Source organism: Lepus europaeus, chromosome 13 (genome assembly GCF_033115175.1).
Source record: "Lepus europaeus isolate LE1 chromosome 13, mLepTim1.pri, whole genome shotgun sequence".
Taxonomy (NCBI): Eukaryota; Metazoa; Chordata; class Mammalia; order Lagomorpha; family Leporidae; genus Lepus; species Lepus europaeus.
Genome location: NC_084839.1, coordinates 59470874 through 59497815, shown reverse-complemented (window position 1 = coordinate 59497815; position 26942 = coordinate 59470874). Strand labels below are relative to the sequence as shown.

The 26942-nt window shown below is 41.0% G+C and overlaps 1 protein-coding gene across 1 annotated transcript in view; it reads left to right on the top strand.

Moving 5' to 3' along the window:
• Positions 1-26942, top strand: part of WDPCP (WD repeat containing planar cell polarity effector) — a 654855-nt gene that overhangs the window by 120369 nt on the left and 507544 nt on the right. Inside the window, exon 2 of the mRNA XM_062209520.1 lies at positions 19252-19324. The gene's annotated coding sequence lies outside the window, so the exon portion shown is untranslated. The remainder of the gene's footprint in view (positions 1-19251; positions 19325-26942) is intronic.

Genomic DNA, 26942 nt, shown 5'->3' with positions numbered 1-26942 from the left:
GATGCCAGTGCTAAAGGGAGGAGGCCTATATTCATGTCTTTTTTTTTATTTTTTATTTTTTATTTTTTTGACAGGCAGAGTGGACAGTGAGAGAGAGAGACAGAGAGAAAGGTCTTCCTTTTGCCGTTGGTTCACCCTCCAATGGCCGCCGCGGTGGGTGCGGTGCGGCCGGCGCACTGCGCCGATCCGATGGCAGGAGCCAGGTGCTTCTCCTGGTCTCCCATGGGGTGCAGGGCCCAAGCACTTGGGCCATCCTCCAGTGCACTCCCTGGCCACAGCAGAGAGCTGGCCTGGAAGAGGAGCAACCGGGACAGGATCGGTGCTCCGACCGGGACTAGAACCTGGTGTGCCGGCGCCGCAAGGCGGAGGATTAGCCTATTGAGCCGCGGCGCCGGCTTATATTCATGTCTTGATACCCTATTTACTATTGGAATAACAGGACAAATAATTAATTTTTTAGCCTCAGTTTCCCTGTCTGTAAAATTAAGGTGATTATGAATCTATTTCCTAGGGTTGTTGTAAGACTTGAATAAGTACCACATGTTGTCCCACCCACAGAAGGATGAGCTGAGTGAGGTGCCAGCTGAAGGCTCAGAACTTAAGGAGGCACTCACTCTCAGGATCATGGAAGTGTAGGGCAGCCCTGAGAGTGAGTACCTCCTTAAATTCTGAACCAGGCTCCTCCTCCGTCCTCTCACACTAGCTGCTCTGGAGTTTGGCCAACCTGTGAATGGGTGCCCTGCAGCTCCAAATGTGGTCTAGTTTCTGAAAGACTATCTTTTGTTCACATACACCTAAGGTAGGTCAGGAGTAACATTTTCTGCTAGTTTCAAGAAACCGTAAAGCCACTAGGAGGATGAAATAGTTTTTCTCTACGGTTTCCTCAGCACCACCACCCCATTTCCTCATTATGCTACTTGAAATTTCTGTGGGTAGCTAGATATTACAAGGTACACGTATTTTATCTAGCTTCTTCTGGAGGTAGTGTTTCATTATGATGTATTGCTAAAGAATACTGTGTCTGCTGTTATTTTCCAGAATTTGCAGTACTAAGGAGAGGGTCTTTTAACTTTAGCTTCTTTTTTTTTTTTTTTTTTTGTTTGTTTTTGTTTTTTGTTTTTGACAGGCATAGTGGACAATGAGAGAGAGAGACAGAGAGAAAGGTCTTCCTTTTTGCCATTGGTTCGCCCTCCAATGGCCGCTGCGGCTGGCGCATCGTGCTGATCCGAAGCCAGGAGCCAGGTGCTTCTCCTGATCTCCCATGCGGGTGCAGGGCCCAAAGACTTGGGCCATCCTCCACTGCCTTCCTGGGCCATAGCAGAGAGCTGGCCTGGAAGAGGGGCAACCGGGATAGAATCCGGCGACCCGACCGGGACTAGAACCTGGTGTGCCAGCGCCGCAAGGCGGAGGATTAGCCTGTTAAGCCACGGCACCGGCCAAACTTTAGCTTCTTTAAAGTGCTTGCTTTCTGGGTAGAAGTCACTTACTTGCCAAATAGGAAGATGTCAAAAGGTTATTAACAAAAAATTTTGAAGTTCCAAAGGAGAATAGGTCTGAAAGCTGTTCTTCCAGGCTGAGAGCCAGAGTTCTAGAACAAAAAAAGAGTTGTTCTCTGCATAACAGACTTTTCAAGAGCTGTTCGTGTACCCATGTGTGTCTGACTGAGGTGGGTTTTTCAGGATAACCGTACTGTGACAAACCTTTCATTGAGCTCTTCAAATAAGAGCTTTATGGAAACTTTTTACTGGTAGTATTTTAGAGTTTGTTGCTCACTTTTCCATTTGGGCTTCCTCATGGTGCTGTTAAGAGTTTTGACTAATTCTCAAATTTTTCTCCATACTTTTCTCCTAAATCTTTACATATACTCAGGCTTTATATGCTGAATTTTTGTATTTGTTTCCCCTACAACTATATGCATTAATATTAACTTACTTAATGACATTTTGAAGCTAAATCTGTCAGAGAGGAATTGTGATTTTTAAAAAAAATTTTTTTTTTATTTATTTGACAGGTAGACATATAGATAGTGAGAGAGAGAGAGAAAGATCTTCCTTTCATTGGTTCATCCCCCAAATGGCCGCTATGGCCGGCACTGCGCCGATCCGAAGCCAGAAGCCAGGTGCTTCCTCCTGGTCTCCCACGTGGGTGCAGGGGCCCAAGCACTTGGGCCATCCTCCACTGCCCTCCCGGGCCACAGCAGAGAGCTGGACTGGAAGAGGAGCAACCGGGACTAGAACCCGGCACCCATATGGGATACCAGCGCTGTAGGCAGAGGCTTAACCAAGTGAGCCACAGTGCCGGCCCCAGGAATTGTGATTTTTTTAAAAAAAAGATGAAAAAATATAAACAGGTTCAGGTTCAGTGACTAATAAAATGTGTAGAGGCAGAAGAACTGGCAAAGAGATTCCACAAGAAAAGTGATTCACAGTGTGAGTTACAAACAGTGTTTTAAAATTCTTTAGCAATTAAGAAGTAAAAAGGCTTAAGACTTGAGTTGTTTAAATGAACAGTTGAGAGTGTAGGTGAAATATATTTTTATCCTTTTTTTTTCTGTTGTAAAATGTAGATTCACTTATGGGCAAGACTTGCAGTATAGCAATGAACAACTATAGTAAACTAAGTGTATCACTCAATTATTTTTCCTCTATTACTTAGTTGTATAATTTATCTCTCATAGAAGTTTCTCAAACTGGGCAAGATACAATCAGATATGAGCTTGCTTGTATGAAGGTTGTGAGTTAAAGATGAAGAAATCTGGGGCCAGCACTGTGACATAGTGGATAAAGCCACCACCTGCAGCATGTCAAGTTCAAGAAACTGAAAGGCCATTGTGACCAGAGCCAGGAGATTGAGGGAGCTAGTAGTTGTGTGAGATTTTTTTTTTAAGATTTACGTTTTTCACCAGCGCTGTGATGTAGCCGCCACCTGCAGCACCACCATCTCATATGAGCACCGGTTCAAGTCCCGGCTGCTCCACTTCCAATCCAGCTTGCTGCTGTGGCCAGGGAAAGCAGTGGAAGATGTCTCAAGTCCTTGGGCCTCTGCACAAGTGTGGGAGACCTGGAGGAAGCTCCTGGCTCCTGTCTTTGGATCAGGCCGTTGTGGCCATTTGGGGAGTGAACTGGCAGATGGAAGACCTCTCTCTCTCTCTCTCTCTCTCTCTCTCTCTCTCTCTGCCTCTGCCTCTCTGTAACTCTGCCTTTCAAATAAATAAATAAATAAATACTTTTTAAAAAATTACATTTTTCTTTCTTTTTTTTAAGGATTATATTTATTTATTTTGAAAGGTAGTGTTACAGACAGAGGGAGAGACAGAGAGAAAGGTCTTCCATCCACTAGTTCACTCACCAAATGGCCACAATGACCAGAGCTGGGTTGATTAGAAACCAGGAACCAGGAGCTTCTTTGGGTCTCCCATGTGGATACAGGGGCCCGAGGACTTGGGCCATCTTCTACTGCTTTCCCAGGCCATAGCTGAGAGCTGTATCAGAAGAGGAGCAGCCAGGGCACAAATCAGTGCTGCTTATAGTGACTGGTTCAAGTCCTGGCTACTCTATGCTTCTGATCTAGCTTCCTGCTAATGTTCTTGAGAACACTGATGACCCAAGTACTTGAGTTCCTGCTAACCACATGGGAGACCCCAATGTAGTTCCTGATTCTTAGCTTCCAACTGGCCTAACCGTGGCTGCTGTAGCCATTTGAGGAGAGAACCAATAGATGAATGCTAACTCTCTCTCTCTCTCTCTCTCTCCATCTCTCAGTCATTCTGCCTTTCAAATAAATACATAAGTCTTTAAAGAAAAAGAAAATAATCAAGGAATTAAGTGGCAGCTCCATTTTTTGCAATCATGCCAGTTCTCTTTGATAAATTTGAATCAGTGTTCGAATTATGCAAAGAGTGATTCTCAATGTAGATAGCTGCCTGTATGAGGAAGTGTGTAAAGAACTGTTGTTTACTGCAGGGTTTTCTATTCAAATGCTCCGATTAGCACTTGAAATGTCAGATGAGATATTATTTTACTATTGACATTTAAAGCTCCAAGTTAAGGACTGTCAGGTATGGTAGCATATTCAGGGAATTATAACTATTTCTGACCAAGGAGAATTCAGCTTAAAAATATGATAAGATTGTATTAAATATATATATATATATATATATATATATATATATATATATGTAAGATAAGATAATTTAGATGTTTCATTCTGGACAACCATTTCAGTGGGTAGTATTGATGTTTAGTTTCTTTTTCTGAGAACTTTATTTGCCCTCTGGGTTCTTTATGTTTACTTGCTCTGTAAATGACTACCATTCCTAGCAAGACTCTCAAAGAACAGCACAACATGTATATTCAAAAGTCCTAAGAATGTTGTTTATATTCAAGGGCTGAGCTTTTATTTTTTTCAGAGATCACCCATCTTAGGGGGTCAAAGGAAAGAGACACATTGGAATCATAATATTGTTTTCTATGTAGGAAAAATATCAGGGAGGAGAGTAAGTGGAAATTTGGCATAGCATCAGGTAAGCCATGGTAGCTGGTTCATCTTGTTTAAAATTTTTACAATCTGCCTTGATAATAGACTAAAAACACAGAGGATAGTATATCTCAATTTCAGTCAACACTTTTTTAAAAAAAGTTTCTTGTTGTTGTTGCTGTTGTATTTTAGGAATGCTAAAAATAGTATAAATTTCAGAATACCCCAGGCACAAAAAGATGTTACAATTTCACCCCAGAGACAACCACTGTTGATATTTTTTGAGTATATAGATAATTTCTGAGCATATTTGAAGAGAAAGATTATTTTATACAAATATTAGAAGAATATAAATTACATTCCACCCCTGTTCTTTCCACTTAGAAAATATATTTTGAGGATCATTTTATGTAAGTGAATGAGTACATGCAAGTCCATCTTGTAAGGCTAATTTCTAATTGAATTACCATGTGCTTTATGATTATCATGTCTTTAGCACTTGATCCTCTTGTGACTTAGTACTTGTACATAGTAAACTTTTATAAATATCCCACTGTAAATATATATGCTCAGAAGTAATGTATATTCTCTCTCTGTCGAGGGCAGGCTCTCTCTCCATCTTTCTGTACACACAAATATCCAACATCCATCAAATCAAACTTGTATTGCAAAAGTCTACTAAACTATCTGACTAATTTTTGGTCACTTGACGTATAAGTTTCCTTTTTTTTTAAGATTGATTTATTTATTTGAAAGTCAGAGTAACACACAGAAAGAGAGGAGAGGCAGAGAGAGAGAGGTCTTCCATCCGATGGTTCGCTCCCAAATTTGCCACAATGCTGGAACTATGCTGATCTGAAGCCAGGAGCCAGGAGCTTCATCTGGGTCTCCCAACTTAGCCAACTTGTCTTGTTCCTTTGACCCTGTACATGCCTCTGAAAACAGCCTGTTCATTAAATTCTCTCTGCAAAAACTTGTATGCATACGTTTCTTTGTCAAGACTGACTAAATTTCTATTTCTTCTTATAATCCAGTCAGGTTTTGTTTTCTAAATTTCAAGGCTGTATTGTCAAGTGCAAACAAGCTTATGTTGATGTAGCTTCTTGGATAATTATTCCTTTTGCATATTAATGGATTTTTTAAAATATTATTTTGTCTAATAATAAATAATAAACAAATATTCTTTTGGGCTACAGTTACCTGGCACAAATTTTTCTTTCCATCTCTTATTTCAATCTTTTTATGTTGTTTTGTTCTGAAGTGCACAACTTTTGGAAATATTACAATTTAATTTTCAAATAAAAATAACAAGTGAATTGTCTAATCACATTTATTATGATACTGTTATGTTTGAACCTATTTCTGTGATCTTAGTTTTTTTAATTAACTAATTTATTTTCATCTACTTGGAAGCAAGAAAGAGAAAGAGAGAAAGAAATCTTTCATCTGCTGCTTCACTCCCCAAATGTCTGCAATAGCTTGGGCTGAACTAAGCAGAAGTCAGGAGCCCAGAACTCCATCCCAGTCTGCCCTGTGGGTGGCAAAAACCCAAGCACTTGAGCCATCATGTGCTTCCTCCCAGAATGCATTACTAGGGAGCTGAATCAGAAGCAGAGGAGCCAGGAATTGAACCAGCACCTTGCTATGGGATGTGGGCATTGCAAGCAGGAACTTAATATTCTGTGCCACAACAGCTGCCCCACAGCCATTTTACTGTAACTTCAGTTTACTCCCTCTTCTAGTTTGAACATAGACTATGTTACAGAAAGAAGTAGATGCACTGCATGTTGATTCTCATCACATTCTATGATGCTGGTGTTTGGAGAGGGGAAAGATTTAATAATGGCCAGGAAGGGGGCAAAAGAGATACTCAAAATTGCCTCTCTGACCTTGGGGTTTGGAGAAAGGTTTATGGATTAAGTTGAGGGACCTGGTATGCAGAACCACTGGCAAGACAGATTATGATTGATGGGGCTTGGAATCAATTAGACCAGTATAGTTACCATGTTTAGTAATTTTCCTGAGGCAGCAGGAACTTAAATGGGTAGTCAATATAAATTACATATCTAACCTTTAGGTTATAATATGCTAACTATGATTTTCTGTAAGGCATGAAATTATGTAATATCCCTGTCTTTCTCCCTCACAAGAAATGGACTTTAGCACATTTTAATTCCCTACTAAACACATATCCCTTTATTCCATATCATTATAGAGAATTTTTTAAAAAAATTTATTTATTTATTTAGAAGTCAAAGTTACAGAGATAGACAGAGAGAGATAGAGAGATCTTCCATCCATTGGTTCACTCCCCAAATGGCCACAATGGCTGGGGCTGGGCCAGGCCGAAGCCAAGAGTCAGGAGCTTTTCCCAGGTCTTCCATGTGAGTGCAGGGGCTCAAGCACTTGGACCATCTGCTGCTTTTCCTAGGAGCATTATCAGGGAGATGGATCAGAAGTAGAGCAGCAGGGACATGAACCAGCACCCATAAAGGATGCCAGCATCACAGGCAGAGGCTTAACCTACTATATCACAGCACCAGCCCCCTAGGGGGAATTTTCTAAAAGATTTATTCATTATTTGAAAGAGAGAGAGAGAGAGAGAGAGAGAGAGAGAGAGAGAGAGACACTCCCCAAATGGCCACAATTGCTGGGGTTGGCTAAGCCAGAGCCAGGAACTCCATTGGGGTCTCTCATATGGCTGGCAGGAACATAAGTACTTGACTCAAGTACTTAAGCCATCATTTGTTACTTCCTAGAAGTATTAGCAGGGAGCTGGATTGGAAGCAGAGTAGCTGAGACTTGAACATGCACTCCAGTGTGGAATGTGGATATCCCAAGATGCAGCTTTATCCACTTAAGTCACACACCTGCCCTCCTTTTTTTTAAAGATTTATTTTATTTATTTGAAAGTCAGAGTTACACAGAGAGAGAAGAAAAGGCAGAGTGAAACAGAGAGGTCTTCTATCCACTGGTTCACTCCCCAGTTGGCTGCAATGGCTGGAGCTGTGCCTATCTGAAGCCAGGAGCCAGGAGCCAGGAGCTTCTTCACAGTCTCCCTCACGGGTGCATGGGCCCAAGGACTTGGGCCATCTTCTACTGCTTTCCCAGGCAATAGCAGAGAGCTGGATCAAAAGTAGAGCAGCCAGGTCTCAAACTGGCACCCATATAGGATGTCAGCACTACAGGTGGTGGCTTTACCCACTATGCCACAGCACCAGCCCCACCTCCCCCTATTTTAGAGGATTTTTATTCTACCTCTTCTGGCATATCTGAGAGTAACACACTCTGTTTCTCTTACTCTTACACAGAATACATGTAATACCACATTGAGGATTTTCCCCAGGCCAAACAATTCCGCAACTCTTTGAACACCTGTTGGGTATCCTACAATTTAATTCTACTTGGAGTTAGTGTCAGATCCCACAGAGTTAAAGGCTAATTTTACAAGATTCTCCTCACTTCAGATACCAATCAAAAGTCTGGGACTCTGATATTTCTGACAGACCAGTTATAAATTTTGGTCCCCACAATCACATCAGATTTGATAATTTGCTTCAATAACTAATGGAACTCAGAGGAAATTTTCACTTACATTTATTGGTTTATTATGAAGTATACAGATACAGGGGCCGGTGCTGTGGCGAAGCAGGTTAATGCCCTGGCCTCAAGTGCCGGCTTCCCGTATAAGCGCCTGTTCGAGTCCTAGCTGCTCCACTTCCGATCCAGCTCTCTGCTATGGCCTGGGAAAGCAGTGGAAGATGGTCCAAGTCCTTGGGCCCCTGCACCCACGTGGGATACTCAGAGGAAGCTTGTGGCTCCTAGCTTCGGATCAGTGTAGCTCCGCCCATTGCAGCCAATTGGGGAGTGAACCATAGGATGGAAGATCGATCTCTCTCTCTCTCTCTCTCTGTCTCTCTGCCTCTCCTCTCTCTGTAACTCTTTCAAATAAATAAATAAATCTTTAAAAATAAAATAAAGTATGCAGATAAGCAGCCAGATGAAGAAGAGGTGCATAATGCAAGGTGTGGGGGAAGGGATGCAGAGCTTCCATACCCTCTCTGGGTGTGCCAACCTCCAGACACTTCCGCATGTTCAGTAACCAGGAAGCTCATTAAATCTGGTTCAAGCAGTTCTGTAAAGCTTTATCTTGACAAAAAGTGAGCTGGCCAAATAGAGATGCCCGACATTTTCCTTCTCCTCTGCAGAGAAGACCCAACGCAGCAGGTGAATAGCTTGAAGTGAGTGCCTGAGGAAGGGCACTGGAACTCAGGGAATAGGAGGAACCTCGGAGGACAAGACACCAAGAATGGCAGCATCAAGAGATCAGTGAATTCAGCAAAGTTGCAGGATACAAAAATCAATGCACAAAAATCTTCAACCTTTTTATTACACCAAAAACAAATTCACTGAGAAAGAAATTTTAAGAGCAATCCCATTCACAATGGCAACAAAAAAGATTAAATACTACGGGATAAATTTAACCAAGGATGTGAAGGACCTCTACAATGAATATTATAAAACACTGGTGAAAGAAATTGAAGAAGATAGCAAAAAAAAAAAAAAAAAGAAAGAAAGAAAGAAAGATATTTGTTGCCAACAACACCCCAAACTAATTGGAATTATTGCTATGGAACCCCAAAACTGAGTCCACTTGCCCAATATGCAGAAAGCAATCACTGACATTGGAGTGGTGGAACAAAGTAGGTATTTATTGCAAAGTACAGAGCAAGAAACCAGGCAGCTATTGCTTAATTCCTAGGCTCCCCAAGAAGTTAGGGGTGAAGATTCTCATAGATCAAAATTAGGACTGAGAGGTGTGTGTTCAGCTTGTGTCCAGGTTCCTGGTTGGTCAGTGGTGCTCATGATCTTCCTTTGATTGGTCAGTGATAATGTGCTCTTTAGGAAATTTTTGATGGCCAGGGGGCTGCAATTCATCTGGGGGTTACTTGAAGGTGGCAGTTACATTGTGCTCAGATCTGGAATTCCCCTAAACAAACTTCTGGACAATACTGACCATCAAGGTTCTTATCTATTGGAGAAGCAAATGCCTTCTTGAATCCAGTGATTAAAACCTTGTAAGGCCAACTGTATCACTACATAGAGTCAGTGAATTCCTTTTAATAAAGAACAGGCAAGGATGTCTTGTGCTAAGGAAAACAGACATGAGGCTGTCTGTTCCTACATTATAGGGTTTCAGTATCATATTCATATTCTGATATCATATTCTGATAATTTGCATTATCAGATTATCCATACTACCCAAAGTGCAATCTCCAGCAAAATACCAATGACATTCTTCACAGAATTAAAAAAAAAAAACTATTTTAAAATGCAAATAGAAACACAAAAGACCCTGAATAGCCAAAGCAATCTTGAACAGTAAGAACAAAGCTGGCAGTATCACAAACCAGATTTCAAGCATACCGCAGGGCTATTGTAACCAAAACAGCATGGTACTGGCACAAAAATAGGCATATAGACCAATGGAATAGAATAGAAGCTTCAGAAATAAATCCATACATCTACTCCCAACTGACCTTTGACAAAGGAGTGAAAAATACTCCCTAGAGAAAGGATAGCCTCTTCAGTAAATAATTCTGGGACAACCTGCTTCCACATGCAAAAGTTTGAACCAAGACCCTATCTCTTTCACTTTTTACAAAATTCAACCCAAAATGGATCAGAGATCTAAATGTGAGTTCTGAAACTACTAGAAGAAAACAGAGGAAACACTTCAAGACATTGGCATAAGCAATGGTTTTTCAGGATAAGACTACAAAATCCAGGTTAAAATAGACAAATATGCTTTTATCAAACTAAAACACTTCTTTTTTAAAATATTTATTTATTTGAAAGTTAGAGAAAGAGAGGAAGAGACAGAGATCTTCCATCCACTAGTTCACTCCCCAGATGGCTGCAATGACCAGCACTGGATCAGGCCAAAGCCAGGAGCCAGGAGCTTCTTCTGGGTCTCTCACATGGCCAAAGCACTTGGGCCATCTTCCTCTGCTTTTCACAGGCATTAGCAGGGAGCTGGATCAGAAGTTGAGCAGCCAGGACATGAACTGGCGCTCTTAAGGGATACTGGTGTTGCAAGTAGTGACTTTATCTGCTGAGCTATAATGCCAGCCTCCCAAACTAAGACACTACAGCACAGCAAAGGAAACAATGAATAGTTAAGAGACAACCAACAGAATGGGAGAAAATATTGGCAAGCTATGCATCTGATAAAGAATTGATATCCAGAATATATAAGGAACTCAAAAAATCAACAGCAAAATAGTTAAGAAGTGGGCAAACGAGTTAAATAGACCTTTTTCAAAAGAAGAAATACAAATAACCAACAAACACATGGAAAAGTGCTCAATATTACTAGCCATCAGGGAAATGCAAACAATAATGAGGTATCAAAATCTCTCCAGTTAGAATGGCTATTATCAAAAGACAAAAATGCTGCCAAGATTGTGGTGGAAAGGGAATCCTAACTGCTGGGAGGAATGTAAATTAGTAGAATCATTTTAGAGAATGGTATGGATGTTCCTCAAAAATTTAAAAATAGATCTACCATATGACCCAGTCATCCCATTTGTGGATACATATCCAAAAAAATGAAATCAGTATATGAAAGGGATACCTGTACTCCCATGTTTATTAGACCAATATTCACAATAATCAAAACATGGAGTCAAGCTAGATATCCTTGAGTGGGTGAATGAATAAGGAAAATGGTATATACACACAGTGGACTATTACTCTGCCATACAAAAAGAGTTAAATGCTGACATTTGCAACAAAATGATTGGAAATGAAGATCACTATGTTAAATGAAATGAAATTATATACAAAAAATCAAATACTGTATGTTTTTTCTCAATATTTGGAAGTTAAAATAGTGATTTAGATTTTACTGGGAAGGATGAAGGAAATCTAATAATGGATGCTGAAAACAGTCAGATGAAGCTCATGGGTTCTCATATTCCACAGAACAGAAGGGTAACTACAGTCTACGATAAAGGAAATGGAAGGACCAACTGCCTGATGTGTGATTGGTTTATGTTGTATATATCTATTGAAGTACTGCACTGTGTCCCATTAAAATGTTCATATATTTCATAGTAATCCATTTTTTTTAAAAAAGAAGCTTAATCTCTAGCCCTTGTCCTCTCCTTCCTTGAGGTTGGCGGGGCTGAAATTTCTAATTCTACTCCTCTGATCAGGGTCATTATCAGATGACTGGTCCCAGGCTGAGGCCATCTTGGAGCTCCACTCTAAGTCACCACATTTTATTTTAAGTTTTATTTAGTAAATATAAATTTCCAAAGTACAGTTTATGGATTACAATGGCTTTTTCCCCCCCATAACTTCCCTCCCACCCACAACCCACCCATCTCCCGCTCCTTCTACCACTCCATTCACATCAAGATTCATTTTCAATTCTCTTTATATACAGAAGATGGATTTAATATATATTAAGTAAAGATTTCAACACTTTGCACCCACACAGAACATAAAGTGTAAAATACTGTTTCAGTACTAGTTGTAGCAAAATTCACATTGAACAACACATTAAGGGCAGAGATCCTACATGAGGAGTAAGTACACAGTGACTCCTGTTGTTGACTTAACAATTTGACACTCTTGTTTATGGCATCAGCAATCTCCCTAGGCGCTAGTCATGAGTTGCCCAGACTATGGAAGCCTTTTGAGTTCAGCGACTTCAATCTTATTCCAACAGGGTCATAGTCAAAGTGGAAGTACTCTCCTCCCTTCAGAGAAAGGTACCTCCTTCTTTGATGGCCCATTCTTTCTACTGGGATCTCACTACCAGAGATATTTCATTTAGGTGTTTTTATTTTTTTAATTTTTTTATTTTTTCCCAGAGTGTCTTGGCTTTCCATGCCAAAAATACTCTCATGGGCTCTTCAGCCAGATCCGAATGCCTTATGGGCTGATTCTGAGGCCAGAGTGCTGTTTAGGACATCTGCCATTCTATGAGTCTGCTGTATATCCCACTTCCCATGTTGGATCATTCTCTCCCTTTTTTATTCTATCAGTTAGTATTAGCAGACACTAGTCTTGTTTATGTGATCCCTTTGACTCTTAGACCTATCAGTGTGATCAATTGTGACCTGAAATTGATCACTTGGACTAGTGAGGTGTCATTGGTACATGCAAACTTCATGGGATTGTATTGGAATCCCCTGGCACATTTCTAACTCCACCATATGGGTCAAGTCAGCTTAAGCATGTCCCAAATTGTACATCTCCTTCCTCTCTTATTCTCACTCTTATATTTACCAGGGATCACTTTTCAGTTGAATTTAAACACCTAAGAATAAATGTGTGTTAATTACAGAGTTCAACCATAGTATTAACAAGACAAAAAAAATACTAAAAGGGATAAAGTATTAAGTTGTTCCTTGACAGTCAGGAAAAGGGCTGATCAAGTCACTGTTTCTCATAGTGTCCATTTCACTTCAACAGGTTTCCTTTTTGGTGCTCAGTAAGTTGTCACCAATCAGGGAGAACATATGATATTTGTCCCTCTGGGACTGGCTTATTTCATGCAGCGTGATGTTTTCCAGATTCCTCCATTTTGTTGCAAATGACCAGATTTCATTGTTTTTTTTTTTACTGATGTATAGTATTCTATAGAGTACATGTCCCATAATTTCTTTATCCAGTCTACTGTTGATGGGCATTTGGGTTGATTCCAGGTCTTAGCTATTGTGAATTGAGCTGCAATAAACATTAAGGTGCAGACAGCTTTTGTGTTTGCCAATTTAATTTCCTTTGGGTAAATTCCAAGGAGTGGGATGGCTGGGTTGAATGGTAGGGTTATATTCAGGTTTCTGAGGAATCTCCAGACTGACTTCCATAGTGGCTTTACCAGTTTGCATTCCCACCAACAGTGGGTTAGTGTCCCTTTTTCCCCACATCCTCGCCAGCATCTGTTGTTGGTAGATTTCTGAATGTGAGCCATTCTCATCGGGGTGAGGTGAAACCTCAAAGTGGTTTTGACTTCCATTTCCCTGATTGCTAGTGATCCTCTTTTTTTTTTTATTTTTGACAGGCAGAGTGGACAGTGAGAGAGAGACAGAGAGAAAGGTCTTCCTTTTGCCATTGGTTCACCCTCCAATGGCCGCCGCGGTAGGCGCGCTGTGGCCGGCGCACCGTGCTGATCCGATGGCAGGAGCCAGGTGCTTATCCTGGTCTCCCATGGGGTGCAGGGCCCAAGCACTTGGGCCATCCTCCACTGCACTCCCTGGCCACAGCAGAGAGCTGGCCTGGAAGAGGGGCAACCAGGACAGGATCGGTGCCCCGACTGGGACTAGAACCCGGTGTGCCGGCGCCGCTAGGCAGAGGATTAGCCTAGTGAGCCGTGGCGCCGGCCTGGGTTTCCTCTTTTGAAAAATGTCTATTGAGGTCCTTGGACCATCTCTTAAGTGGGTTGTTTGTTTTGATGTTGTGGAGTTTCTTGATCTCTTTGTAGATTCTGGTTATTAACTCATTATCTGTTGCATAGTTTGCAAATATTTTTCCCATTCTGTCGGTTGCCTCTTCACTTTCCTGACTGTTCCTTTTGAAGTACAGAAACTTCTCAATTTGATGCAATCCCAATAGTTACTTTTGGCTTTGACTGCCTGTGCTTATGGGGTCTTTAACAAGAAGTCTTTGCCTGTACCTATATCTTGCATGGTTTCTCCAATGTTCTATAATAATTTGATGGTGTCAGGTCATAAATTTAGGTCTTTAATCTCATATTCTCCTGCAGTCTCCCACTGGTTTGCCAAGGTTACTGAATTGTAGTGTCTCTGGAGAGTACTCATGTGAACTCTGTGAGTTCTCTCACCTACTGTCTCTTTTTTCACATTCTCAGTTCATTAGCTCCACACATTCACTAGATCCTAACCACCTGTTATTTCATGACCCCCCCCCCCCCACCAGAGTCAGGTTTTTCTGTTTGGCTGAGGGCTGGTGCAGCCCTGAGGTCGCGTAGCTTTTATGTATGTCCAAAATGGCACCTGCTCTTTGTCTTGCTCGCCTTTGAGATGTGAGCGGAGAGAGAGAGACTCGGGTCTGTACTGGTCCCTTGTTTTTTTTTCCTCTCCCCTCTAGTTAGCCTGGTGAACTTTCCCCCACAGGGCTTCAAGCCTCATTCCCTCTAGGCTCCTCCTTCCGCTTTCCCACCAATGTCTCGGGCTACTGAGGTTAGGCTCACCTCGCATTCTAGCGCTGGTACATAGATTCCACGGCTGGTGTCCCGAGCCGTAGGGTCCTGCGCCCTCCACGCAGGTCCACCATGAATCACTAGTTCTGGAAGACTTTCCTCTGCTGTTTCTTCCCCAACTCTTCCTTGAACCTGCAGTATCTCCACTTTTATTAAACTGTCTCTTGCCGGACTATCAGTGTGCTCCCTTCCTATTCCGCCATCTTGCCCTCAAATCTCTAAGTCACCTCATTAACATAATCCCAGATGTTATTGAAAGGGCTCATTTCAACTAACCAAAGATACTTCTGTCACTCAGGGACTTCCAAGGATTTTAGGAGCTCATTGGCAGGAACTTGGCATAGCATAAGGACCAAATGTATTTCTTTTTATGGCCCAGCATAAAAACAGATTTTTTCTTATAGCATTCACCAACATGTTTTATCAGTTCCATGGTGGTAGCATAGTTTCCTAATCCTGCAGTGATGTAGGGATACCACAGATCTAGTTCCTGAGCAAGCTGTTAATCGACCAGTTCCTTGCTGCAAGACATCTAGTTCCCAGTGTCTTAGACAGGCAGCTTCCTATAAGCTGTGACTGCAGATCACAACTGATATGTCAACTTCATGAGTGGGAGAGCCTCATTCCCTAGCTCCTGCCCTGAATCCTGAACAACTCTGCCCTTAATAGACTTAGAATAGTCATTCTGTATTTCTAGCACATTTCTGGAAATCACTACTATATTTTGAAGTACAAGTATATATTCAAAATGTTCTTTAACCACTCTTCCTACAATAGCCTTAAGAGGTAAAGTTCACTCCTTCTTGGGGTACAGTAGATATTTCCTTGCCCATGGCTAATGTTTCCTCAGTCATGGTTGTGTTAATTATGAAATTAGGAATTAGAGTATATGTGTGAGAGAGGCCTAAGGACAATAACACCTGTGGAAAGGTATGTAGCAGCCTCAGAATCATGCCTTGGATGCAGCTCAGTAATTTTATACTACAAATCTGCACATACTCCAATAACTTCATATGTGGTCCCAGACTTCCCTCAAGGAAGACATCCTAGGAGAAACCTCCCTGCCTAGTGCCTAGTGGGTTACCCCCTGTGATACCATTGGGCAAATAAAACCTTGGGAGGAATTTTACCTGTTTCACACCCAGCAAATCCTTTGTCCAGGAGAAGCAGAGGTGGGATTCGGGGTGGGGGCAGGAAGAGCTGCTATAACTAGTACTGAAACAGTATTTTTACACTTTGTGTTTCTGTGTGGGTGCAAACTGATGAAATCTTTACTTAGTATATACTGAATCGATCTTCAGTATATAAAGAGAATTGAAAATGAATCTTTGTGAATGATACTGGAATGTGGCCCCCTTAGTTCCCCAAAAGTCCCATCTGGGGTGCCATATGATATCACCGTGTGCTTATTAACAAATTCCCAATATTAACAAGCCCATGTGGGTTATTACCTAATACTCAGAGAAGAATTCTGAATACCGGCATAAATGAACGAAGCAGCATTTTAAGCTTTTATTTAGTAAGAGAAGTGCATAAGAGAGTGAAGCTTTATCTATAAGAGAAGGATAAATCTGGGTTCATACCAAGTACCAGGAACAAGCCACGTGGAGGAGCATCTAGGCCAGGAAGCATGGGGCGGTTGGCGAGTGGCCAAAGGCCGCGCACCCTGGAGGCACAAGGCTGCAGCCAGCCCCGTACTGGCAAAAAGCTAAGGAAAGGAAGAGCGGGCACACTGGGTCCCAGGCTTTTAATCCACTTCCAAAGGGGAGTGGTTAGGCCACTGGGTGCACAAGTGTGGCCAGGTAGCAGCGTGAGGTCACATAGGGGCATGGTGAAGGCGTGGTCTTCCGCTCACAAACCTAATCAATTTTAACCTGTATGTCTGCCTATATCATAATGTGCCATGCACTGTTCCCTGGTGCTTGAGATATATCGGTGAACAAAACAGATTCCCTTCAGAGACCTTAAATTTCTAACTTTGGAGTAACCATGCAGTGGTACATCCAAAACTAACCCCTAAAATTTTAGCACAATTCCAAATTACCACTTTTCATTCTCAGTGGTACATCCAAAAGTAACCCCTAAAATTTTAGCACAATTCCAAATTACCACTTTTCATTCTCAATAGTTTAATAAAGGAATACATGGCAGCAGTCTCAGGTTATAGAAAGGCTCTCTTTGGGACAATTTGAGCCTAGTCTTAAGAATCTTGCCATCACTCCCAGAGATCTTCAAGTAAACAAGTTAGTGAGAAATGCGGCTTCAAATCATCATGGGGGTGGGTGTTCGGTGCAGTGATTAAGATACTGCTGGAGATACCTGCACCCCATAACAGAGTGCCTGGGTTTGAGTTCTGACTTCATTCTCAATTTTAGCTTCCTGGTGAATGTGCACCCTGGCTGAATGTAAACCTTAGTGCTGATGGCCTAAGTAGGTGGGTCTCTGCCACCCATGTGGGAGATCCAGATTGAGTTCCTGGCTTTAGCCTATCCCAGCCCAGCTGTTGCAGGCATCTGGGAAGTGAACCAACAGATGGGAAATTTCTTGCTCTCTCTCCTCAAATAAATAATAAATAAAAAAAATAACATTTAAAAATCTTATTATCAAGGACTCTAAAAATTCTACATGTCATGTTTTTGAAAATTTTGGTGCTTTAAACCAATCCCACTTATTAAGTAATAATGGATTTATCTTCCCTTGTGTCTGCCATTTGTGGCATTCCTGTAGGTACCAGAAATACCCCAGTAACCAGGAATGATAAGCATTTCATGCTTAGTACCCTGCTACCTGTGCATGTTCTAACCTCATGAGCCTTTGTTTTGGGCTATTGAAGTGAAGTATAGTGAAATGTGTGTGTCTGTGTGTATGTTGAGATGGGGGCCACAAAGATAAATTGTGGTTATTCAAAGTCACATAAGGCTTTTAAAATACCCTTGCAATGAGAACTACAGTGTGATTGGTATGTTAGTTTCTTAGTGCTGCAGTCACAAATACCACAAGCTGGGTGTCATAAAACAACAGAAATTTATTCTCTCAAAACTCTGAAGACCAGAGGTTTGAAGTCAGATGTAAGTAGCACCATTCTCTCCAAAGCCTCAAGGGGAGACTATCTCATTGCCTCTTGCAGTTTCTGGTGGCTCCAGATGTTCTTGGCTTATGGCTGCATCATTCTAGTCTCTGACTCCCACTTCACATGGCCTTCTCCTCCTTTCCCTCCATATTTTTCTCTTCTTCTGTCTTTTATAAAGACACTTGTCATTGGATATAGGATCCATCTAGATAATCCAGGATGTTTTAGCTCGGTGTTCTTAACCCAATCACGTCTGCAAAGATGGTTTTTCAAGATAAGTGCACATTTACAAGTGTTGGGGAGTTCTTATGTGAACATAGCTTGGGACAGTGGGGACACAAGCTCTGCCCTTGGATCTGTGACATGGTTCCAGACCTTAGTTCTCTTCTGGACTTTATCCCAGGAATGACTCATGATCTATCCCTGCATGAATGATTTCCGGTGACTTTGCAGCACATTTTTAATGCCGCCTTCCATGCTCAGCATGGCTTATTCTCCCTGTGCCTATTCTTGTTACCAAGAAGATATGCCCATAGTGTTTCATTAGGCCAAGTCTTGATTACATAAGGGCATGAACTTGTGATATGCCAAGGGTCCTCCAAGGGCCTGGGAGGAGCTAGAGGTCACTGCTTTCTCAGAGTTGTGCTTATACAAGTGTGTAACATCAGGATTAATGTGGTGCTGTACCCTTGCATTTTCCAGGTCCACCATATTCCATAGCTTCCTGAAATTCTTTGTGCCCCAAAGGAAGCTTGAGATTTATATTATCCTATAAAAATGGTATTTCAGATATGGTTTGAGATAAGCCTATCTTGTTCCTTTCTTGTCTGAATTCTACATTTCAATTTTCTTGTCTAACTTTTGTTCTTTAGGCAATGAAATTTTTTCTCCCTTCAAATGACTCAATTCTAGTTTTTCATTTTTATTTAAAATTAAATAAAACTATTCAAATTTAAATTTAAATAAATGTAATCAGATCTAAAAGTTTTGTTAGCAGCTTCAAAGTATGATCATTGTAATTTTTCTTAAAATTAAAAAGTATAGGAGCCAGTGCTGTGGTGTAGAAGGTGAAGCCTCCATCTGCATTGTCAGCATCCCATATGGGCACTGGTTCAAGTCCCAGCTGCTCCAATTCTGATCCAGCTCCCTGCTAATGTGCCTGGGAAAGCAACAGAAGATGGCCCAAGTCCTTGGGCCCCTGCACTCATGTGGGAGACCCAGATGAAGCTCCTGGTTTCTGGCTTTGGCCTGGCCCAGCCTGGGCAGTTGTGGCCATTTAGGAAGTAAAGCAGCAGATGGAAGATACTCTCTCTTTCTCTCTCTGCCTTTCAAATAAATAAATAAATAAACTTTTGAAAAGAAGTATAGGAACAAGTCTAGCCTTTGACTTGAGAGTTGCAGACTAGAATCCTAAACACTGAGTGTGTCCTATGCTTTTGACAGATCTACATACTGACATTTTCCCCCACAGAGGAAGTATCCAGAGACTGCGTATATCTATTACTACAATCCCAGAGCCTTGCAGAAACAGAAAAGCAGTACATGTAAGTGTCATAAAAATTACCTGTTCTTTAAATATTCATTTACAATCTTACTTTTGTATTGTTGCATTATTTTAAAAAGACATGTCATAACTAAGAAGATACAGAGATGTCACTTAGATGAAACATTAAATTGCTACCAGAATGAGATTAGAAGATGTTTTTGCAGAGTGCTTGCATGAACAGTATCACAATATATTTATTTTATATTAACTTGGCTTTCAAATGTGGGCAGCCTAGTTTAATAGACAGAATACAGTAAAGCACTCCTAAATTCTAACTTCAGTTTTGCTACTAATTGTCTGCATTTAGTAAGTAAGCCATTTATTGTTTCTTTGCCTTAGTCAGCCCACTGACCTTAAAATGTAAAAGTAGAACAACAATTCTACAGGTTAAATGAGTTCTTAATATTGCACGTGAGGAATTCTTCCCAGGGCCAGTTTTTGTTTTCTAATTAAGGGGCCAGCATATCAATAACGTATCTCCACCTTGGTTTTACATTGCACACCCCAGCCTCTCACAAACAAGGTTTTGTTTTTTGTTTTTTTTTTTTTTTTTTTTTGTGACCCATAGAGCACCATTCTCCTCAGAGTCAAATATGTGGGCAACTCAAATATTGTGTTTATGCATTTATCCAGATGGCACACTTCTTTTTCTAAGGTTAGGATGCCTAGTCATACAGATGATTTCAGATAACAATAAAAGGCTTTACAATAGTAATAAGGATGCCAAAAAAGATGACCAAATAGATTTGTGAGAAACAAAGTTAATAACAAATTCTTTTACCTAGAGAATGGAAATTTATCTGGGATGGGACTAAGCTTATTGCAATCAGCTTCAACTCTCTGAAAGATTATAGAAGATAATGGTTTTCATCTATATCACCACTAAGGTTAGGACAACAAGAAAGCTAATTATGGAGGAATTATATTAGACACTGGCAGGGAGGTCTAGCAAAATACTTGGAAGTGTTAGGTAGGAAGTCAGATATGAGCTTATGTGTGTGTAACAGGTCATATGTCCAGCATATGCATCTACATCTCAAAGCCATCCTGATAATGTTTCAGGGGCAGCCCGGTATTCACATTCTGCCCTGCCCCATTCTACCTGATAACCTGCCAGGTGGAGGTCCCCTCCTGCCTGACGAATCTTCCACAATCTCCCAGATGCAGCCCAGTATCTGCATTTCAAACACCCTGCTCCGAATCCCAGTTCTCTAGGGGGTCCTGCTCGCCCTTCCTCTAAACCCAGGATGGTGCCAGCTAACTTTCCTCCTGTCTGATACCTTCAAGAGAAAACTCAGATAGGAGCTTCCTAATATTTACATCCATAAAATCCTTTGTTTTGGGAGGAGATGTATGAAGACAAAGACCCATCTCCTTAAAAACTCCCAGCCTCAACTAGACTGTGCGCTTAGCCTTCTGCCTCTCTGCTGAGCTGCCCGCCTGCCTGGCCAGGTGTAATCTCTCCACTCAACCATGTAACCTTGCTCCTTCTCCCTCCCCTCCCCCCAGTCCGAGCAACTGCACTCTCTCTCAGGTTCTGTCTGGAGAGGTACCCATCCGTTCTTACAGATGTCCCTACCCTAATAAACCTTGCTACTTTTACTTTCCACTACTCTGTCTCATGCCTGATTTCTTTCTTGCGCGAAGAAAAGAACCCTGCTATTCTCTGGTAACAGAAGGAACTGCCCACTATATCCAGATCTGACCTGATCCCAGAATCAGAGAAATGGACCTCAGAGCTCATCAAATCCATCAGAGAAAAACTCACCTGAGTCTTAAATGTCTCCTGAAGAACTTTTGGAACCTCCCTTTGTTAGGTGAGCTATTCCAGACCTAACACCCTTAGTGTCTGATTTCAGTCTCTTAATTTTTGCAGCAAGAATACACTAAGGCTGAATAGAAACCCTTCTGTGCTGGTAGCCCCGGTTCCTCTTTCCCTGGAGGGGCTGGGGGAGGAGGGGAAGACAGATGATCACCACCTCTTGTGACATCCCTCAAGTACCACAGTACTAAATTCTCATACTACCGTCTTTTTTTTTTCCCTCTAGCCTTCTCTGGAGTTATTTCCCAAAGCCTTACTCATATTGTTGACTCTCTGATTTTCATAATGAATGCAATCCTGACACCCTCTAATCCTGAGCAGTAAAGAAGTCTTGGCTTTGTCCTTGCATTAAGAATTTAAATGCAATGTAATATATATATGGAGAAATAGGTCATCTTTCTTCCACAGATCACCAATTTCAGAGTCTCTTTTCATGAAAACTAGTATATCAATTTTCTGCTGAAAGTACATTTTTTGTGAAGCACGAAAGAAAGTTTAATTCAGAGCCCTATACCTGTCAGAGAAATGAATGGTTCCTCTATTTTGAAGTGGCTGCCAACAAATTAGAGGACTAGATATCATTTGTCTCCTTGGTGAACTGTCAGCCTTCCCTTTGTGAATCAGGCAGGTTACAGGTGGCTGAAGTAGCTTCTCACTGGCAGGGACTGATGCAAATAGTTGTTTCTGGACCTGTGGCTCGTGATCCTATTGTCTAGGATTGAAGGATATTCTGAGTCATGTAGTACTTAATGCAGGGAATTGAATAAAGTTTTACATTTATTTATTTTTTACATTGATTTTCAATTGTCATTGAAGTAAAATTCATATAACACTAATCATTTTATAGTGAACAGCTCAGCAGAGTTTAATATACTCACAATCACAAATCAAAATTTGAAATATTTTATCAGTCCATAAAGAAATGCCATAGCAACCATAAGGCCCTAGCAATTACTAATCTGCTTTCTATCTCACAAATTTGCCTATTTTAGATATTTATATAAATGGATTCCTTTGATATGTGGCCTTTTATATCTGACTTCTTTATCTTGTCAAGGATCATCCACATTGTCACGTATATCAGTACATCATTCCCTTTTTCTGACTGGATGATATTCAGTTGTATGTGTAAATCACAATTTGTTTACCCATTCATCCCATGATTGACATCCAGGTTGTTTCAAACTTCTGGTCATTGAGAACACTGCTGCTATAAATATTTGTGCATTCATAGCTGAATACATGTTTTCAATTCTTTTGGGCATATAAAATGAAATTACTGGGTCATATGATAATTTTATGTGCAACCTTTTGGTAAGCTGCTAAATTGTTTACTCAAATTTATTTTTGAAAGAGAAAACCCACAACATTAATGAAATGAACTTGTCTTAGCAAAGAGAGTACAGCCTTGGAAAGCTGAGGAGAATTTTCTGAAGAATCAAGGGGCACATAACTGTTGGCAGCAAAAGTGTTTTAGCTGACTGACCTTGCTCCACGGCAGACAGAACTAAGACACACTCTGAACCACAACCACGATATCCATAAAATACTAGGGAAAGAAATCTCAAATCAATCCTGAAGTCCCACTAAGTTTTTGTCATGTTGTTTCTTTGAGATGCTTCAGTCAGCACTCATCTATTGTCCTTTGGCCATGTGGATACTGTAATTAACCTCAAACTCAATTGAGAGAATTGCTTTAAATGAAGAAATCAATTCTGATGAGGTTTATTCTGAGGAAAACCTGAAAAACAGTCTAAGGCTTCAGAAGCCATGTTTGTCCTTGTTTCCTTCTGTTGAAATACAAATCCACACTTTGAAGGTTTGACTATTTTAGCAAATTAATTGCCATTTAATTATCATGTAGGAAGACATCTGTTTTCTCAGAAACTGCTACTTTGTTTGGGCAAATTGGTTTTAAGATTAATTTGCCTATTGTAGAAACAGACTGCAGTTGAAAAAATTCATGTCTTGTGTTCATTCTGAATGTCCCTATAGATATTGCCTTCTGTGACATTATTACAGAGGTCATGGGACCCTACATGAAACACAGCTCATGCTCATCCTGAAGTGCCAATAAAAGGCTATAGGAAACAATTCATCATTCCTATAACTCTATACCTTATCAAGTTAATGATAGCATGAGATGTAATACACTAGAAACAAAACACCTATTTTTTCTTGGAGATTTTATTCAAGTCAGTATAATTGAGATAATGTGCCCAAATTGTGCACCCAGAAAATGAGCTCATCTATTGTGGACCTTGCCATGTTGAAATTCAGAATTACAAAGCTATTACAGTCTGAGTGGCATGGTTGCCAGAGAATGACTCCTTGGAGAGCCCGAGACAGTCCGTGTCAGAGGAACTGGTCCTTGGCTGCTAATCCGCTGTGTCTATAAACATTCAGCCCTGATCCCTGACATTATGCTGCCTGAATCACATGCTCTGGAGAAGATGACTTCAGTTTTAAGTCAAAAGGTCAGAAGAGGACAGGAAAGCAGGACAGCCTGGTCCAGGCACATGGCCTGTTTGGTCAGATAGCATAGAAACAGATTAAAGAGAACAGATCATGTAGAATCTCATACTCTTATGGCAGATAAAGACTCCTTCTTGAGCAGAGCTCAGGAATTCATGAGAAGAGAGTGATGATAATGCCTGCAGAGAAACACAATGTCCCTGCTAGAGCAATTTTGAACCCAGTTGTAGCCAAGAAAGAGCCTTACACTTCAGGATTAAAACATATTCAGAATTCTGGGGCCGGCACTGTGCTGTAGAGGGTAAAGCCACCGCCTGCAGTGCCGGCATCCCATATGAGTGTGAGTTCAAGTCCTGGCTGCTCCACTTCCAATTCAGCTCTCTGCTGTGGCCTGGGAAAGCCATAGAGGATGGCCCAAGTCCTTGGGCCCCCGTACCTGCATGGGAGACCCGGAAGAAGCTCCTGGCTCCTGTCTTCGGATCCACTCAGATCCAGCTGTTGCAGACATTTGGGGAGTGAACCAGTGGATGGAAGACTCTCTCTCCCTCCCTCCTTCTCTGCCTCTGCCTCTCTGTAACCCTGCTTTTGAAATAAAACAAATAAATCTTTAAAAAATATTCAGGAAGATTTGGTTTATAGAAAAAGTTATATTAAAACCTTAAGTTTCTGCTCTGCTTATCCCAGGTTATCATCTTAAGATACTAGGCTAGTTAGACTCCTAGAGTTTAATATTTTCTATGGAGAGGAGAAATTATCCTTTGTATGAGAGTCAATATTTATTTCTCAGTAATTTATTTTCTTGAGCTGTTACAAAACACTTAATATATTATGCTACCTTTATATTTTCAAAAACTCTTGGGAAATGCATCCAATCCAGGTTAATAACTCATAGCAGTATTTTTGGATGATGCCTGGATTCACTGGTATATTAACTTAAGCCAATGCTCTAAATTATATTAGAGATTGTCAGGTGATGTCCTCTCATCTGGCACACATGCCCTTCCATCTCTCGCCAGAGCAGAGGGCAAGTTCTTGGTAAACGTGCAAGGCTCATATGACAAATGACAGTTGATTTGGCCCCTACTGAGATTCTAAGTCCCATTAAACCAAAATAGGAATCACATCAGCTTTGTGAAAGTCCCAAGAATTATGCCTGCCTCTAAAACAAGGAAAATGAATTACAAAGCCTCAATGAAAACAAAAATCAGTAAATGTTGCCCTACCTGCATAATCCTATATTCTAACCCTAGCATCAGTACCAAGGTAGGTTTGTGGAAGGGAGGTCTGGTTTCTCCAGGATCATTCTTAAAAAGGTCAGAAGTATGTTTCAGCTTCCATCAGTAAATTCCCATCAATTCACATAGGGTATATTTAACCTTTTAGAAGCTATTTCTGTAACCCCTGTATGCTCAGCCCCCCCAGTTTATGACTTCAATGGAAAACATTCTTCATTTTATACCAAAAATATCACAGCAGTCTCTCCTACCAGCTGATTTCCTGGAAACTCACTTCTCTCAAGGTGCTCTCAACTATATCTGAAACTTTATTGGCAATACCTTACATTAGTGATTTCAATAATTGTGGGGAAATTAGATTAAAAGATGAGTTTATTTTGGTGCAGAAAATATTTTGAATACATGCATAGTTTTTCATAATATGCATTTCCATGGACTTTTTGAAAGCCCCTCACAGATACTCTAAAACAGAATTCCCCTATACTTTACCTCTGGCCTTCTCAAGTCGATTCTTTCACTTTCGGGAAAGCTCTGCTATAAGGGCTCAGTTCTTCTCAGTCCTGTTCACTATTGCCCCACTTCAGCGTCAGGAAAGGGGAACTTTTTCCTTTGTGCCAAAGAACTTTTTCCTTTGGTCTCAGTACTGGTTTTCACTGTTTGATGATGCTAGAATGCAGATGCAATGCCATTTGTGTCTAGGAATTCTTTATCTGGAGTTCCTTACCAAAATATGCTAGTTATCTCCTTCTCTGAATTGCTCTTGTCCCTGCTGCCATTCCTGATTAAAACAGAAGCTTGGTGTTGCTGCTACCCTGGAAACAACTAACGACCAGCATGAACCTGCTTCAGGGTGCCCTGTCCCTCAAAGCCCAGTACCAAAAAGATTCCTAGTCCACAGAGAGACCAAAGTCCCTCCTTCTAAAGTCAAGTTTTAGTTTATTTACCATGTGGAGATCATCAACTTCCCAGTATGAATGATAGTGGGAGTATCCACTCTCTAATAATAAAAAGAAAACCTACTACTAATATTTAGTCCAGTTAGGTGCTTCTTGCCTCCAATAACACAATCTTAAAATGGTGTATATTGGTCTATTTCACAGAATCAAGGTTAGCTTCTTTTAATCCATGGTCACTTTTTACATCTGTGTTTTCTAACTTTACCATTTGTTATTTACAAGGCTCTCTAGATCCATTAGTGTGTCAGTCAGGGTTCAGCACTGGCCTGGAAATAGCTGGCAGACTCCATGCAGATAATTGGGAGAGAAGTTAGTAAAGTTATTATTTACAAAGCATGGGCATGGGTCAAAAAAATTAGTAGGAAATAGTGTCTGAGGTTAGCAACAACCAGGAGCTGTTAGTGCCCACAAGTCTAAAATGGGGAGGGGCAGAAATAATGTGGAGAGTGCTGCTTGAGAAGAGCACTGGCCTTCAGGAGACGGAAGCAGCCAATGAGAGGTGCCCTGGTAGGGAGGGAGCTGGGGATTAAGCACCCTAATCTCACTCTCCTCCACCTCCTGTCTCCTGCCACAGTGGCATTCACTTCTCTTCACTCACCAAACCCAACCTGAAACTGGGGGCCAAGGGATTTGCTGATGCAGTCCATGAGGTCAGTCTCCTGGGGCCAGAGCAGGGAAGCAAAAGATCCAAAGTAGATCTGGAGGTGCAAATAAAGATATCTAGAAAAAATTACCTCTTGAGAAGCACAACATTTTAAATTTGCTCTTTAAATCTATTTCTTAAAACTTTCAAGTAATGTTTCAGCATTAGTGTAAAAATGTACCAGAAGATTCACCTCATCTGTACCTTTTGATCTTGAAATTTTAACCAAGTGCCCTCCAAGTCATAAGTTTCCCAAAATCAAGAGTCCTAACCATTTTTGTCAACAGCAGCTCTCAACCTCAGCCCTTTCTATTCAAAACCCTTGTTGCATTTATTTAAATTTATTAAATTTTTAAAAATTTATTTGAAAGACAGGCGGAGAGAGAGAAAGAAAGAGAAAAATTTTCCATCCACTGGTTCACTCCCCAAATGCCTGCAACAGCCAGGGCTGGGCCAGGCCAAAGCGAGGAGCCTGAAACTTCATC